Here is a 13,112-nt window from a genome sequence, read left to right as displayed (position 1 = left end):
ACTGGCCGAGGTGCACACCGATTTCACCTGGGTGCGCGCGCAGCACCTCGGGCGCACCGGGGTGCGCGCACAACGCCCGGGTTGCACCGTGGCCTGTGTGCTCGGGGCGCCTCGGGTGCGCGCTCGGTGTCGCCCCGGCGCGCGCGGTAGTGCGGGCAACGCACCCCGGCCCGGCCCGGCCCCGACGAGAACGCAAACGGGCAAAAGGTTAATTCAAATAGCATTGCGACGCCCGGCGAAAAACTAAAAAAGGGTGCAACACCGGGACTTCCCGGGAGGTCACCCATCCCAGTACTACTCCGGCCCAAGCGCGCTTAACTGCGGAGTTCTGATGGGATCCGGTGCACTAACGCTGGTATGATCGCACCCGTTATGAGCTTGTCGCAGTGTGTACTTAGCAAACCGCGACCCACGTGCGAATCCACCCCGGCCACCCACCCCCGTCGAGGTGCACACCCTCCCTCGCGAAGTGCGCCCCGTTCGCCAAGTGTGAGCCCTGCCCGGGTGCACGCACCTTGCTAGGGCATCGGGTGTGCACCCGGCCCGGCCTACGTGCGTGCACCTGGACGGGGCGTCGTGTGCGTGCAGTGTCCCGTCTGCAACGCGGTGCCCACACACCACCTCGGGCGCAACGACCTGCGCTCACATGTGGGCCGAGTGCACCTTGGTGCATGTTCGGGGCGCCTCGGGTGCACGCTCGATCTTGCCCCGGTGCACCAAGGCGCTCGGTTTGCCCCGGGTGCGCACTTGGTGCAAGGTGGGCACCCAAAATAGGGATCAAGCACCAAAACACAAGTTTCGGGATGCAAAATGGGACCCAAGGACCACAAATGCGTTCCAAGACCCATGATGGGTCCACGAGAACAAAAATGTGTTCCGAGACTTAATAAACAAATATTGGGTTTTAGGAGAAGAAACATGCTCTGATGCCCAAAACGAGAATCGACCCCGAAAAGGCCACAGGCCAAAAGTGGGATGCGAGACAAAAAAAAATGGGACCCGAGGACCAAAATTGGGTTCCCAGGTCGAAGACAGGGCAACCGGACAAGAAACGACCTCTAAGGCTCGAAATGAGTCCCGACGACTAAAACTTGACAAGAAGCACCCATCAGGCACCCAACTCGACACCCATGGGATGCCGACCCACCCGGGCTTCCACCTAGCACACCTTGGCACCCACCCACCCTCACACCCAACCTCGCACCCAACTTAGCACCTTTGAACCCACATTGGCACTCACCCTGACCCTGGCACCTTGGAACCCACATTGGCACTCACCTTGACCCTGGCACCCACCTTTGCACTCACCTTGGGACCCACCCTGGCTCCCACCTCGGCACCCACCCAGACACCCACCTTGGTTCCTTGGCACCCACCTTGGATCCTTGGCACCCACCCCGACACCCACCTTGGCACGCAACTTGGCTACTTGCCACCCACCTTGGCTCCTTGAAGCCCACCCCGACAACCACCCCGTGACCTACCCTGGCTAGGGTTGGTGCACACCCACCCTGGTGCCCACCTTGGCACCCACCCTATGACCCACCTTGGCACGCACCTTAGTACCCACCCCGTTACCCACCCTAGGACCCACCCCGTGACCCACCTTGGCCAGGGTGGGTGCACCCACCCTGGTGCCCACCTTGGCACCCACCCATCCTAGCACCCAGCCTGTGACCGGGCTTGGAACCCAACCTTGCACCCGTCTTGGCCAGTGTGGGTGCGCACCCATCCTGGCACCCACGTTGTGACACACCCTTTAACCCACGCACCCTAGCACCCACGTTGGCACCCACCTTGGAACCCAACTTGGCACCCACCTCGGCACCCACCTTGACACTTGTGGACCCACCTTGCCACTCACCCTAGCATCGACCCATCCTAGCACCCACCCTGGCACCTTTGCACCCTAGCACTCACCCATCCTAGCACCTAACCTGTGACCCACCTTGACACTCACCCTCGCACCCACCTTGGAACCCAACCTAGCACCCACCCACCCTGACACCAACCCTAGCACCTACCCACCCTTGCACCCACCCTGTGACCCATCTTGGCACCCACCCATCCTACCACTCAACCTATCACCCACCTTCTCACCCACCTTGGCATCCACCTTAGCACCCACCCACACTGGCACCTTGGCACCCACCTCGGGCAAGGTGGGTGCACACCCACCCTGGCACCCAATTTAGAACCCACCGAGCATGTTACCCACCTTGGCACCCACATTGCAGCCCACCCTAGTACCCACCCTATGACCCACATTGGCATCCACACCCTAGCACCCAGGCACCTCGACACCCGCCTTGACACCCACCCTAGCACTGAACCTGTGACCCACCTTGGAACTCACCCTAGAACCCACCCACCCTGTGAACCACCTTGGCATCCACCTTAGCACCCACCCACCTTGGCACCCACTCTAGCACTCACCCATCCTAACACCCAACTTGTTACCCACCTTGGCACCCGCCCTCGCGTCCACCTTGAAACCCACCCTAGCACCCACCCACGCAGGAGCCCACCTTGGCACCCAACCTAACACCCACGCATCCTGGCACCCAACTTGTGACCCACCTTGGAACCCACCCTAGTACCCACCTTTGAACCCACTATATCACCAACCCACCTTGGCACCCACCCTATGACCCTCTTTGGAATCCACCCTAGCACGCACCCACCCTGGCACCCACCATGGAGCGCACCCTAGCACCCACCCACCTCGGCACGCACCTCAACACCCACCTTGGTGTGCGCACTGCGCCAACCTCTCAAAGACCCTATGTGGTGCGCTCCAAAGTGTACACCTTTGGTGCGCTCCAAGGTGCGCACCTTTGGTGCACACCAAAGTGTGCACCGAGGTGAGCACCAAAGTGCACTCCAGGGTGCACACCAAGGCGCGCACCTTTGGTGCGGTCAATGCAAACGAATTCGGAAGTTGGGGTCGATGTCGTAATCGCTGCTGCAGACTACACGTATGAGAATCGGACAAATAGCTTTATATAGGGGAGGTGTTGCGTTTGATGGGTCGACTCCCCTGGTTGTGTGCACTGCACCAACTTCAAAGACCCTGTCTTGTTTAAGAAGTCAAAAGTTGGGGTGGATGTCCTAATCATTGCTGCAGTCTACGCATGTATGAGAATCAGACAAATAGCTTATATAGGGGAGGTGTTGCATTCGGTGGGTTGACTCCCCTGGTTGTGCGCACTGCGCCAACCTCAAAGACCTTGTTTTCGTTTAGAAGCCGAAAGTTGGGGTCGATGTCCTAATTGCTCTTGCAGGCTACGCATGTATGAGAATCAGACAAATAGCTTATATAGGGGAGGTGTTGGGTTTGATGGGTCGACTCCCCTGGTTGTGCGCATTGCGCCAACCTCAAAGACCCTGCATTGCGGATGAAGTCGAAAGTCAGAGTTTGGTGTGCTACAAGGTGTGGTCGAAGGTGCTCACCTAGGTGTGCACCTTTGGAGCGCAGGAAAAGTGCCCTCCAAAAGTGCGCACCTTTGGAGTGCACAAAAGTGCCCTCCAAAAGTGCGCACCTTTGGAGCGCAGAAAAGTGCCCTCCAAAAAGTGCCCTCCAAAAGTGCGCACCTTTGGAGCGCAGAAAAGTGCCCTCCAAAAAGTGCCCTCCAAAAGTGCGCACCTTTGGAGCGCAGAAAAGTGCCCTCCAAAAAGTGCCCTCCAAAAGTGCGCACCTTTGGAGCGCAGAAAAGTGCCCTCCAAAAAGTGCCCTCCAAAAGTGCGCACCTTTGGAGCGCAGAAAAGTGCCCTCCAAAAAGTGCCCTCCAAAAGTGCGCACCTTTGGAGCGCAGAAAAGTGCCCTCCAAAAAGTGCCCTCCAAAAGTGCGCACCTTTGGAGCGCAGAAAAGTGCCCTCCAAAAAGTGCCCTCCAAAAGTGCGCACCTTTGGAGCGCAGAAAAGTGCCCTCCAAAAAGTGCCCTCCAAAAGTGCGCACTTTTGGTGCGCACCAAAAGTGCGCACTTTTGGTGCGCACCAAGGCGCTGGTTCGGTCGTTGCAGGCGAGTTCGGAAGTTGGGGTCGATGTCCTGAGCGGAGGTGCAAACTACACAGGTGTCGGAATCGGACAAATAGCTTATATAGGGGAGGTGTATGCTTCGATGGGTCGACTCCCCAGGTTGAGCGCACCGCGCCAACCTCAAAGACCCTACGGTATGGATGAAGTCGGAAGTTGGGTCCGATGACCGATTCGATTAGTAGGTATGCTCATGAGGTCGGAATTTGGGTCCGATGACCTGCCATGTGTAGGAAGGCGAATGTTGGCACTGTGCGTTGCAAGGTGCACACCAAGGCGCTGGTGCGGTCTTTTTAGTCGAGTTCGGAAGTTGGGGTCGATGTCCTGATCGGAGGTGCAAGCTACACAGGTGTGGGAATCGGACAAATAGCTTATATAGGGGAGGTGTATGCTTCGTTGGGTCGACTCCCCGGGTTGAGCGCACCGCGCCAACCTCAAAGACCCTACGGTATGGATGAAGTCGGAAGTTGGGTCCGATGACCGATTCGATATGTAGGCATACTCGCGAGGTCGGAATTTGGGTCCGATGACCTGCCATGTTGAGGAAGGCGAATGTTGGCACTGTGCGTTGCAAGGTGCGCACCAAGGCGCTGGTTCGGTCGTTGCAGGCGAGTTCGGAAGTTGGGGTCGATGTCCTGATCGGAGGTGCAAACTACACAGGTGTGGGAATCGGACAAATAGCTTATATAGGGGAGGTGTATGCTTCGTTGGGTCGACTCCCCGGGTTGAGCGCACCGCGCCAACCTCAAAGACCCTACGGTATGGATGAAGTCGGAAGTTGGGTCCGATGACCGATTCGATATGTAGGCATACTCGCGAGGTCGAAATTTGGGTCCGATGACCTGCCATGTGCAGGAAGGCGAATGTTGGGACTGTGCGTCGCAAGGTGCGCACCAAGGCGCTGGTGCCGTCATTGCAGTCGAGTTCGGAAGTTGGGGTCGATGTCCTGGTCAGAGGTGCAAACTACACAGGTGTGGGAATCGGACAAATAGCTTATATAGGGGAGGTGTATGCTTCGATGGGTCGACTCCCCGGGTTGAGCGCACCGCGCCAACCTCAGAGACCCTACAGTATGGATGAAGTCGGAAGTTGGGTCCGATGACCGATTCGATACGTATGCATATTCGCGAGGTCTGAATTTGTGTCCGATGACCTGCCATGCGCAGGAAGGCGGAATTTGGGTCCGATGACCGAGTTGATGGCGTGCCATGCGCAGAAAGGCGGAATTTGGGTCCGATGACCGAGTTGATGTTGATGGCCCGCCATGCATAGGAAGGCGGAATTTGGGTCCGATGACCGATTTGAAGGCGTGCCATACGCAGAAAGGCGGAGTTTGGGTCCGATGACCGAGTTGATATTGATGGCCCGCCATGCGCAGGAAGGCAGAATTTGGGTCCGATGACCTGACATACGCATGGAGTCCGACTCGGGGGCCGATGTTCGATTCGATGACTTGCATTGTGGGTAAAGTCGGAAGTTGTGGTCTTTGACCCGATTCGATGACCAGACTTCGGCTGCTTGAGAATCGGACAAATAACTTATATAGGGGAGGTAGTGTTCTCGAGCATCCTCCCCCCGTGCCCGTTTATGTCGATTGATGCTGGTGCTCTACTGGTTGGAGAGCTCGGATGCAAAAATCTTGCACCAGGATTTATCGATTGTGATGGACACGGCAAGTCTCCTGATTGCTATGCAGGAGCTCATCGTGAATCTCTATGCGGCCTTGGTATGGACTCGACCTGCGGAATGGTTCGGCAATGGTAGTCGCTCCAACACGTCCTTGCAGTGGCCACAGAGGTGATTCAACTAGAGCTCCAGTCTAGCTTTTGGGTTGCTTGGCGGACTGGTATAGCCGCGATCGAGTTCCGGCCATGAACGTTTTAGATAGCTCTTGGGCTTTCTGGGACGGAAGTCGGAAGTTTGGGCTGTTGTCCGATTTGATGACCATTCTTCGGATGTGTGAGAATCGGACAAATAACTTATATAGGGGACTGTGTTGTCTCACGCAGCCCCCTCCGTGCCCCTCTATCTCGACCGATGTTGGTGCTTGAAAGGGTTGGGATCGCTCGGATTTATAAACGTGCACCACCATTTGTCGAGTGTGAGGGACGCGGCAGGTCTCCTAAATGCTATGCGGGCGCTCTCTGAGAATCTCTATCCGGCCTCGACACAAACTAGTCTTGCTGAATGGTTTGGCACTGGTAGTCGATCTAACACGTCGTTGTTGTGGCCGCCTAGGCGATTCGATTCGAGCCCCCGTCTAGCTTTTGGGTTGCTTGGCGGATTTTGCCCTATCCGCAAGTGAGCTCGGTCCCTAAACGTTCGAGAAACCTGATTGCTATGTGCCGACTCTCTTTCTTGCGAGCCTCCATCTAGCTTTTGGGTCTCTACGGAACGGAAGTCGGAATCTGGGACCGTTGTTTGATTCGACGAGGCAGACTACGGTTGTGCGAGAATCGGACAAATAACTTATATAGGGGAGGTGTTGACTGGAGCATTCTCCCCCGTGCCCCTCTAACTCGACCAATGCTGGCGCTCGAACGGTGGTAGCGCTCGGATTTTCATTGAGCGCCAGCATTGGTCGATTTAGAGGGGCATGCGAGATTCCCGAATGCTATGCGAGGGCTCTAACGGAAATGTCTATTGGTTTCGGTATGGATGCAATTGCGAGTGGTTCGGCAAAGGTAGTCGTTCCGATGCGTCCATGTCGTGGCCAAATTGATAATTCGATTTGAGCCCTCGTATAGCATTTGGGTCTCTCGATGTGATTCCGCATTCCAGTCCCTTTGGGCACTGCTTGAGCCGCATCCCAGGGGGTTCCCTTCCCAATAATCTGCCTCGCAACCCGATTGCTATGCGGTGAGGCTCCTCGGCCGCCTCGGAACTATCTGTGTATCAGACGCATCGCGGGATAAGGGGTTGGCAACGGTAGTCGCCCCAAGCGCGTCCGATGCTTGGACCATTCCGAGGCGGCCCTGAAGCCTCTTCCGTCTAGCCGTTGGGTCCTTCTCGCCGCATCCCTCGCCTCGCACCCCGATTGCTATGCGGTGAGGCTCCTCGGCCGCCTTGGAACTATCTGTGTATCGGACGCGTCGCGGGATAAGGGGTTGTCACTGGTAGTCGCCCCAAGCGCGTCCGATGCTTGGACCATTCCGAGGCGGCCCTGAAGCCTCTTCCGTCTAGCCGTTGGGTCCTTCTCGCCGCATCCCTCGCCTCGCACCCCGATTGCTATGCGGTGAGGCTCCTCGGCCGCCTTGGAACTATCTGTGTATCGGACGCGTCGCGGGATAAGGGGTTGTCACTGGTAGTCGCCCCAAGCGCGTCCGATGCTTGGACCATTCCGAGGCGGCCCTGAAGCCTCTTCCGTCTAGCCGTTGGGTCCTTCTCGCCGCATCCCTCGCCTCGCACCCCGATTGCTATGCGGTGAGGCTCCTCGGCCGCCTTGGAACTATCTGTGTATCAGACGCGTCGCGGGATAAGGGGTTGTCACTGGTAGTCGCCCCAAGCGCGTCCGATGCTTGGACCATTCCGAGGCGGCCCTGAAGCCTCTTCCGTCTAGCCGTTGGGTCCTTCTCGCCGCATCCCTCGCCTCGCACCCCGATTGCTATGCGGTGAGGCTCCTCGGCCGCCTTGGAACTATCTGTGTATCGGACGCGTCGCGGGATAAGGGGTTGTCACTGGTAGTCGCCCCAAGCGCGTCCGATGCTTGGACCATTCCGAGGCGGCCCTGAAGCCTCTTCCGTCTAGCCGTTGGGTCCTTCTCGCCGCATCCCTCGCCTCGCACCCCGATTGCTATGCGGTGAGGCTCCTCGGCCGCCTTGGAACTATCTGTGTATCAGACGCGTCGCGGGATAAGGGGTTGTCACTGGTAGTCGCCCCAAGCGCGTCCGATGCTTGGACCATTCCGAGGCGGACCTGAAGCCTCTTCCCTCTAGCCGTTGGGGCTTTCTCGCCGCATCCCTCGCCTCGCACCCCGATTGCTATGCTGTGAGGCTCCTCGGCCGCCTCGGAACTATCTGTGTATCGGACGCATCGCGGGATAAGGGGTTGGCAGTGGTAGTCGCCCCAAGCGCGTCCGATGCTTGGACCATTCCGAGGCGGCCCTGAAGCCTCTTTCGTCAGCCGTTGGGGCCATCTCGCCGCATCCCCCACCTCGCACCACGATTGCTATGCTGTGAGGCTCCTCGGCCGCCTCGGAACTATCTGTGTATCGGACGCATCGCGGGATAAGGGGTTGGCAGTGGTAGTCGCCCCAAGCGCGTCCGATGCTTGGACTATTCCGAGGCGGCCCTGCAGCCTCTTCCGTGTAGCCTTTGGGGCCATCTCGCCGCATCCCTCGCCTCGCACCCCGATTGCTATGCGGTGAGGCTCATCGGCCGCCTGGGAACTATCTTCGTATCGGACGCATCGCGGGATAAGGGGTTGTCACTGGTAGTCGCCCCAAGCGCGTCCGATGCTTGGACTATTCCGAGGCGGCCCTGCAGCCTCCGAGGCGGCCCTGCAGCCTCTTCCGTCTAGCCGTTGGGGCCATCTCGCCGCATCCCCCACCTCCTCGGCTGCCTCGGAACTATCTGTGTATCGGACGCATCGCGGGATAAGGGGTTGGCAGTGGTAGTCGCCCCAAGCGCGTCCGATGCTTGGACTATTCCGAGGCGGCCCTGCAGCCTCTTCCGTCTAGCCTTTGGGGCCATCTCGCCGCATCCCTCACCTCGCACCCCGATTGCTATGCAGTGAGGCTCCTCGGCCGCCTGGGAACTATCTTCGTATCGGACGCATCGCGGGATAAGGGGTTGTCACTGGTAGTCGCCCCAAGGACGTCCGATGCTTGGACTATTCCGAGGCGGCCCTGCAGCCTCTTCCGTCTAGCCGTTGGGGCCATCTCGCCGCATCCCCCACCTCCTCGGCTGCCTCGGAACTATCTTCGTATCGGACGCATCGCGGGATAAGGGGTTGGCAGTGGTAGTCACCCCAAGCGCGTCCGATGCTTGGACTATTCCGAGGCGGCCCTGCAGCCTCTTCCGTCTAGCCTTTGGGGCCATCTCGCCGCATCCCTCGCCTCGCACCCCGATTGCTATGCGGTGAGGCTCCTCGGCCGCCTGGGAACTATCTTCGTATCGGACGCATCGCGGGATAAGGGGTTGTCACTGGTAGTCGCCCCAAGCGCGTCCGATGCTTGGACTATTCCGAGGCGGCCCTGCAGCCTCTTTCGTCTAACCGTTGGGGCCATCTCGCCGCATCCCCCACCTCGCACCCCGATTGCTATGCGGTGAGGCTCCTCGGCCGCCTTGGAACTATCTTCGTATCGGACGCATCGCGGGATAAGGGGTTGTCACTGGTAGTCGCCCCAAGCTGCGTCCGATGCTTGGACTATTCCGAGGCGGCCCTGTGGCCTCTTCCGTCTAGCCGTTGGGGCCATCTCGCCGCATCCCCCACCTCGCACCCCGATTGCTATGCGGTGAGGCTCCTCGGCCGCCTTGGAACTATCTTCGTATCGGACGCATCGCGAGATAAGGGGTTGTCACTGGTAGTCGCCCCAAGCACGTCCGATGCTTGGACTATTCCGAGGCGGCCCTGCAGCCTCTTCCGTCTAGCCGTTGGGGCCATCTCGCCGCATCCCCCACCTCGCACCCCGATTGCTATGCGGTGAGGCTCCTCGGCCGCCTTGGAACTATCTTCGTATCGGACGCATCGCGGGATAAGGGGTTGTCACTGGTAGTCGCCCCAAGCGCGTTCGATGCTTGGACTATTCCGAGGCGGCCCTGCAGCCTCTTCCGTCTAGCCGTTGGGGCCATCTCGCCGCATCCCCCACCTCGCACCCCGATTGCTATGCGGTGAGGCTCCTCGGCCGCCTTGGAACTATCTTCGTATCGGACGCATCGCGGGATAAGGGGTTGTCACTGGTAGTCGCCCCAAGCGCGTCCGATGCTTGGACTATTCCGAGGCGGCCCTGTGGCCTCCTCCGTCTAGCCGTTGGGGCCATCTCGCCGCATCCCCCCCCTTGCACCCGGATTGCTATGCGGTGAGGCTCCGATGCTTGGACTATTTCGAGGCGGCCCTGTGGCCTCTTCCGTCTAGCCGTTGGGGCCATCTCGCCGCATCCCCCCCCTTGCACCCGGATTGCTATGCGGTGAGGCTCCTGGGCCACCTTGGAACTATCTTCGTATCGGACGCATCGCGGGATAAGGGGTTGTCACTGGTAGTCGCCCCAAGCGCGTCCGATGCTTGGACTATTCCGAGGCGGCCCTGCAGCCTCTTTCGTCTAGCCGTTTGGGCCATCTCGCCGCATCCCCCACCTCGCACCCCGATTGCTATGCGGTGAGGCTCCTCGACCGCCTTGGAACTATCTTCGTATCGGACGCATCGCAGGATAAGGGGTTGTCACTGGTAGTCGCCCCAAGCGCGTCCGATGCTTGGACTATTCCGAGGCGGCCCTGCAGCCTCTTCCGTCTAGCCGTTGGGGCCATCTCGCCGCATCCCCCACCTCGCACCCCGATTGCTATGCGGTGATGCTCCTCGGCCGCTTTGGAACCATCTTCGAATCGGACGCATCGCGGGATAAGGGGTTGTCACTGGTAGTCGCCCCAAGCGCGTCCGATGCTTGGACCATTCCGAGGCGGCCCTGAAGCCTCTTCCGTCTAGCCGTTGGGGCCATCCGTCGCCTCGCACCCCCGATTGCTATGCGGTGAGGCTCCTCGGCCGCCTTGGAACCGTCTTCGTATCGGACGCATCGCGGGATAAGGGGTTGTCACTGGTAGTCGCCCCAAGCGCGTCCGATGCTCGGACCATTCCGAGGCGGCCCTGAAGCCTCTTCCGTCTAGCCATTGGGGCCATCTCGCCGCATCCGTCGCCTCGCACCCCCGATTGCTATGCGGTGAGGCTCCTCGGCCGCCTTGCAACCTTCTGTGTATCGGACGCATCGCGGGATAAGGGGTTGGCACTGGTAGTCGCCCCAAGCGCGTCCGATGCTTGGACCATACCGAGGTGGCCCTGAAGCCTCTTCCGTGTAGCCGTTGGGGCCTTCCCGCCCCATCCCTCGCCTCGCACCCCGATTGATATGCGGTGAGGCTCCTCGGCCGCGTTGGAACTATCTGTGTATCGGACGCATCGCGGGATAAGGGGTTGGCACTGGTAGTCGTCCCAATCGCGTCCGATGCTTGGACCATTCCGAGGCGGCCCTGCAGCCTCTTCCTAGTCGTCGGGGCCTTCCCGGCGCATCCTTCGCCTCGCATCCCGATTCCTATGCGGTGAGTCTTCTCGGCCGCCGCGGAACTATACCTGTTATCGCTACTGCATCCTTCGGCTGGTAACCTCCTCTGCCGCCTTGGAACGTTCTCTTTGTCGGACGCGTCGCGGGATAAGGGGTTGGCACTGGTAGTCGCCCCAAGCGCGCCTGATGCATAGACCGCTCCGAGTCGACCTTGCTTTCAGCCTCTCACATGCATAGACCTCTCTGAGTCGACCCTGCAGCCTCTCACGTTTAGCCTATGGAATCTCGCCTCACAACATGATTGCTATCCTTGATGCATCCCTTGCCTCGAGCCCTGATTGCTTTCTTGGCTGCATCCCTCCTCTCCTCACAGCCCAGTTGTCATCACTGCTTCATCCGTCGCTTCATGCATCTGGCTGCTGGGCCCTTCCCACCGCACACCTCGATTGCTATCTCTGCTGCATCACACACCCCGATTGCTATCTCTGCTACATCCCTCGGCTCTCACTTCTGCATCCTTCGCCTCACACCTCGATTGCTATCAATGCTGCATCTGTAAGCTCACACCCCGATTGCTATGCGGGGAGGCTCCTTGGCCGCCTTGGAAATTTCTCTGTGTCGGACGCACCGCGGGATAAGGGGTTGGCACTGGTAGTCGCCCCAAGTGCGCCCGACTCTTAGACCGCTTCGAGGTGACCTCGTAGCCTCTTTCGTCCAGGCTTCCTGCCTTCAACGCCCTTTTTACACCTCGATTGCTATGCGCGGGCTCCTTGGCGTCTATCACCTCTCTGCGAAGAGTGGCACGATGATTGTTGGGGTAAATCGTAGCAGTCCGATCTCTGGCCTTGGGCCATTGTGAGGGCTGATCGATTTCCTGTGCGCATCTCGTGTTCGCCCAGTAACAGACTCGACGACTTGTAATCGGTCTTGTTCCCGATTGTTCCTGGAGGTAGTCTTCGGAACTCTTGGATTTGACCTGTCACTCGAACTGTCCTCTTCCGAGGATGCTTGTGTGTGTGCGCTTGTGCCATTTCCTTGGCGGTATTAACGAGATATTAAAGAGCGGAGTGAGCGCCTCGCCCAGCTATGTTTGGGGCTCTCACTCCCTTACCCGGTGTGCGACCGCTTTGCACGTAGGTTGCGGAGCATCGCGACTCTTTCGATGTTTGGCGGTTGTCTTCCGGTGATGCGTTGGTCCCGAAGTGCACGTTACTAGCATTTCTGCCATTGTTCTCGATCTTTGGCACGTTCCTTCGTTGCAATTGGATATATATCTCCGTTTATACGCGCAGGCTTCTCCCGCCTATTCAGCGCTGTCCCACTCTCAGCACTCTCGTGGTCTCCTTGGCTTCTCTCTCCCGTGAGCGAGCTCTCTTCTCGAGTCTTTTCCATGTCCCATGGAGGTTGCCTTGCGAAATTCGGGCACACAAACGTGACCGGATAAGAGCGGAATTGCCTATGAGGAGAAGCTCACCTTAGGGAGCAGCAATGCCGAGTGTTTCGACAGAGGGTAGAGGGGGCGTTGTTTGGGCGGTTGCACAAAAGAGTGCTACGGTTGCACTGAAGGTTGCTTCCTCGTCTCCGACGAACTCTTCGAGGCAAAAAAGCTTGTTTACGGGGTCGAGGTGGGACTGTTCGTGCGAGTTGCGCCACCAAAAGTGCGTAGGGGGCATATACCTGGGAAATGGATGTCTCTGAGTGGCCTTACTCGGTCGCGTGCACGGTGCATTCTCTAACAGCAGGACTGTCGCGAGCATGTGCGGTTCGGATGTTTTCGGGTAAAGGGTTCCGTACGGGATGTTCTTCCCAGGCTCCTGTGAACCGAGACTCTGCATCGTCATGCTCCGGCTCCCGTGGGTGCTTCATGCC

General features: G+C 58.9%; 1 non-coding gene across 1 annotated transcript; it reads right to left on the bottom strand.

Moving 5' to 3' along the window:
* Window positions 1-250: 250 nt before the first annotated feature.
* Window positions 251-369, bottom strand: LOC131861101 (5S ribosomal RNA). The gene has a single exon (XR_009360182.1). It is a non-coding gene; the product is annotated as a 5S ribosomal RNA (ribosomal RNA).
* Window positions 370-13,112: the final 12,743 nt, after the last annotated feature.

Source organism: Cryptomeria japonica, unplaced genomic scaffold, assembly GCF_030272615.1.
Source record: "Cryptomeria japonica unplaced genomic scaffold, Sugi_1.0 HiC_scaffold_20, whole genome shotgun sequence".
NCBI lineage: Eukaryota > Viridiplantae > Streptophyta > Pinopsida > Cupressales > Cupressaceae > Cryptomeria > Cryptomeria japonica.
This window is presented reverse-complemented; position numbering and strand designations above follow the sequence as displayed.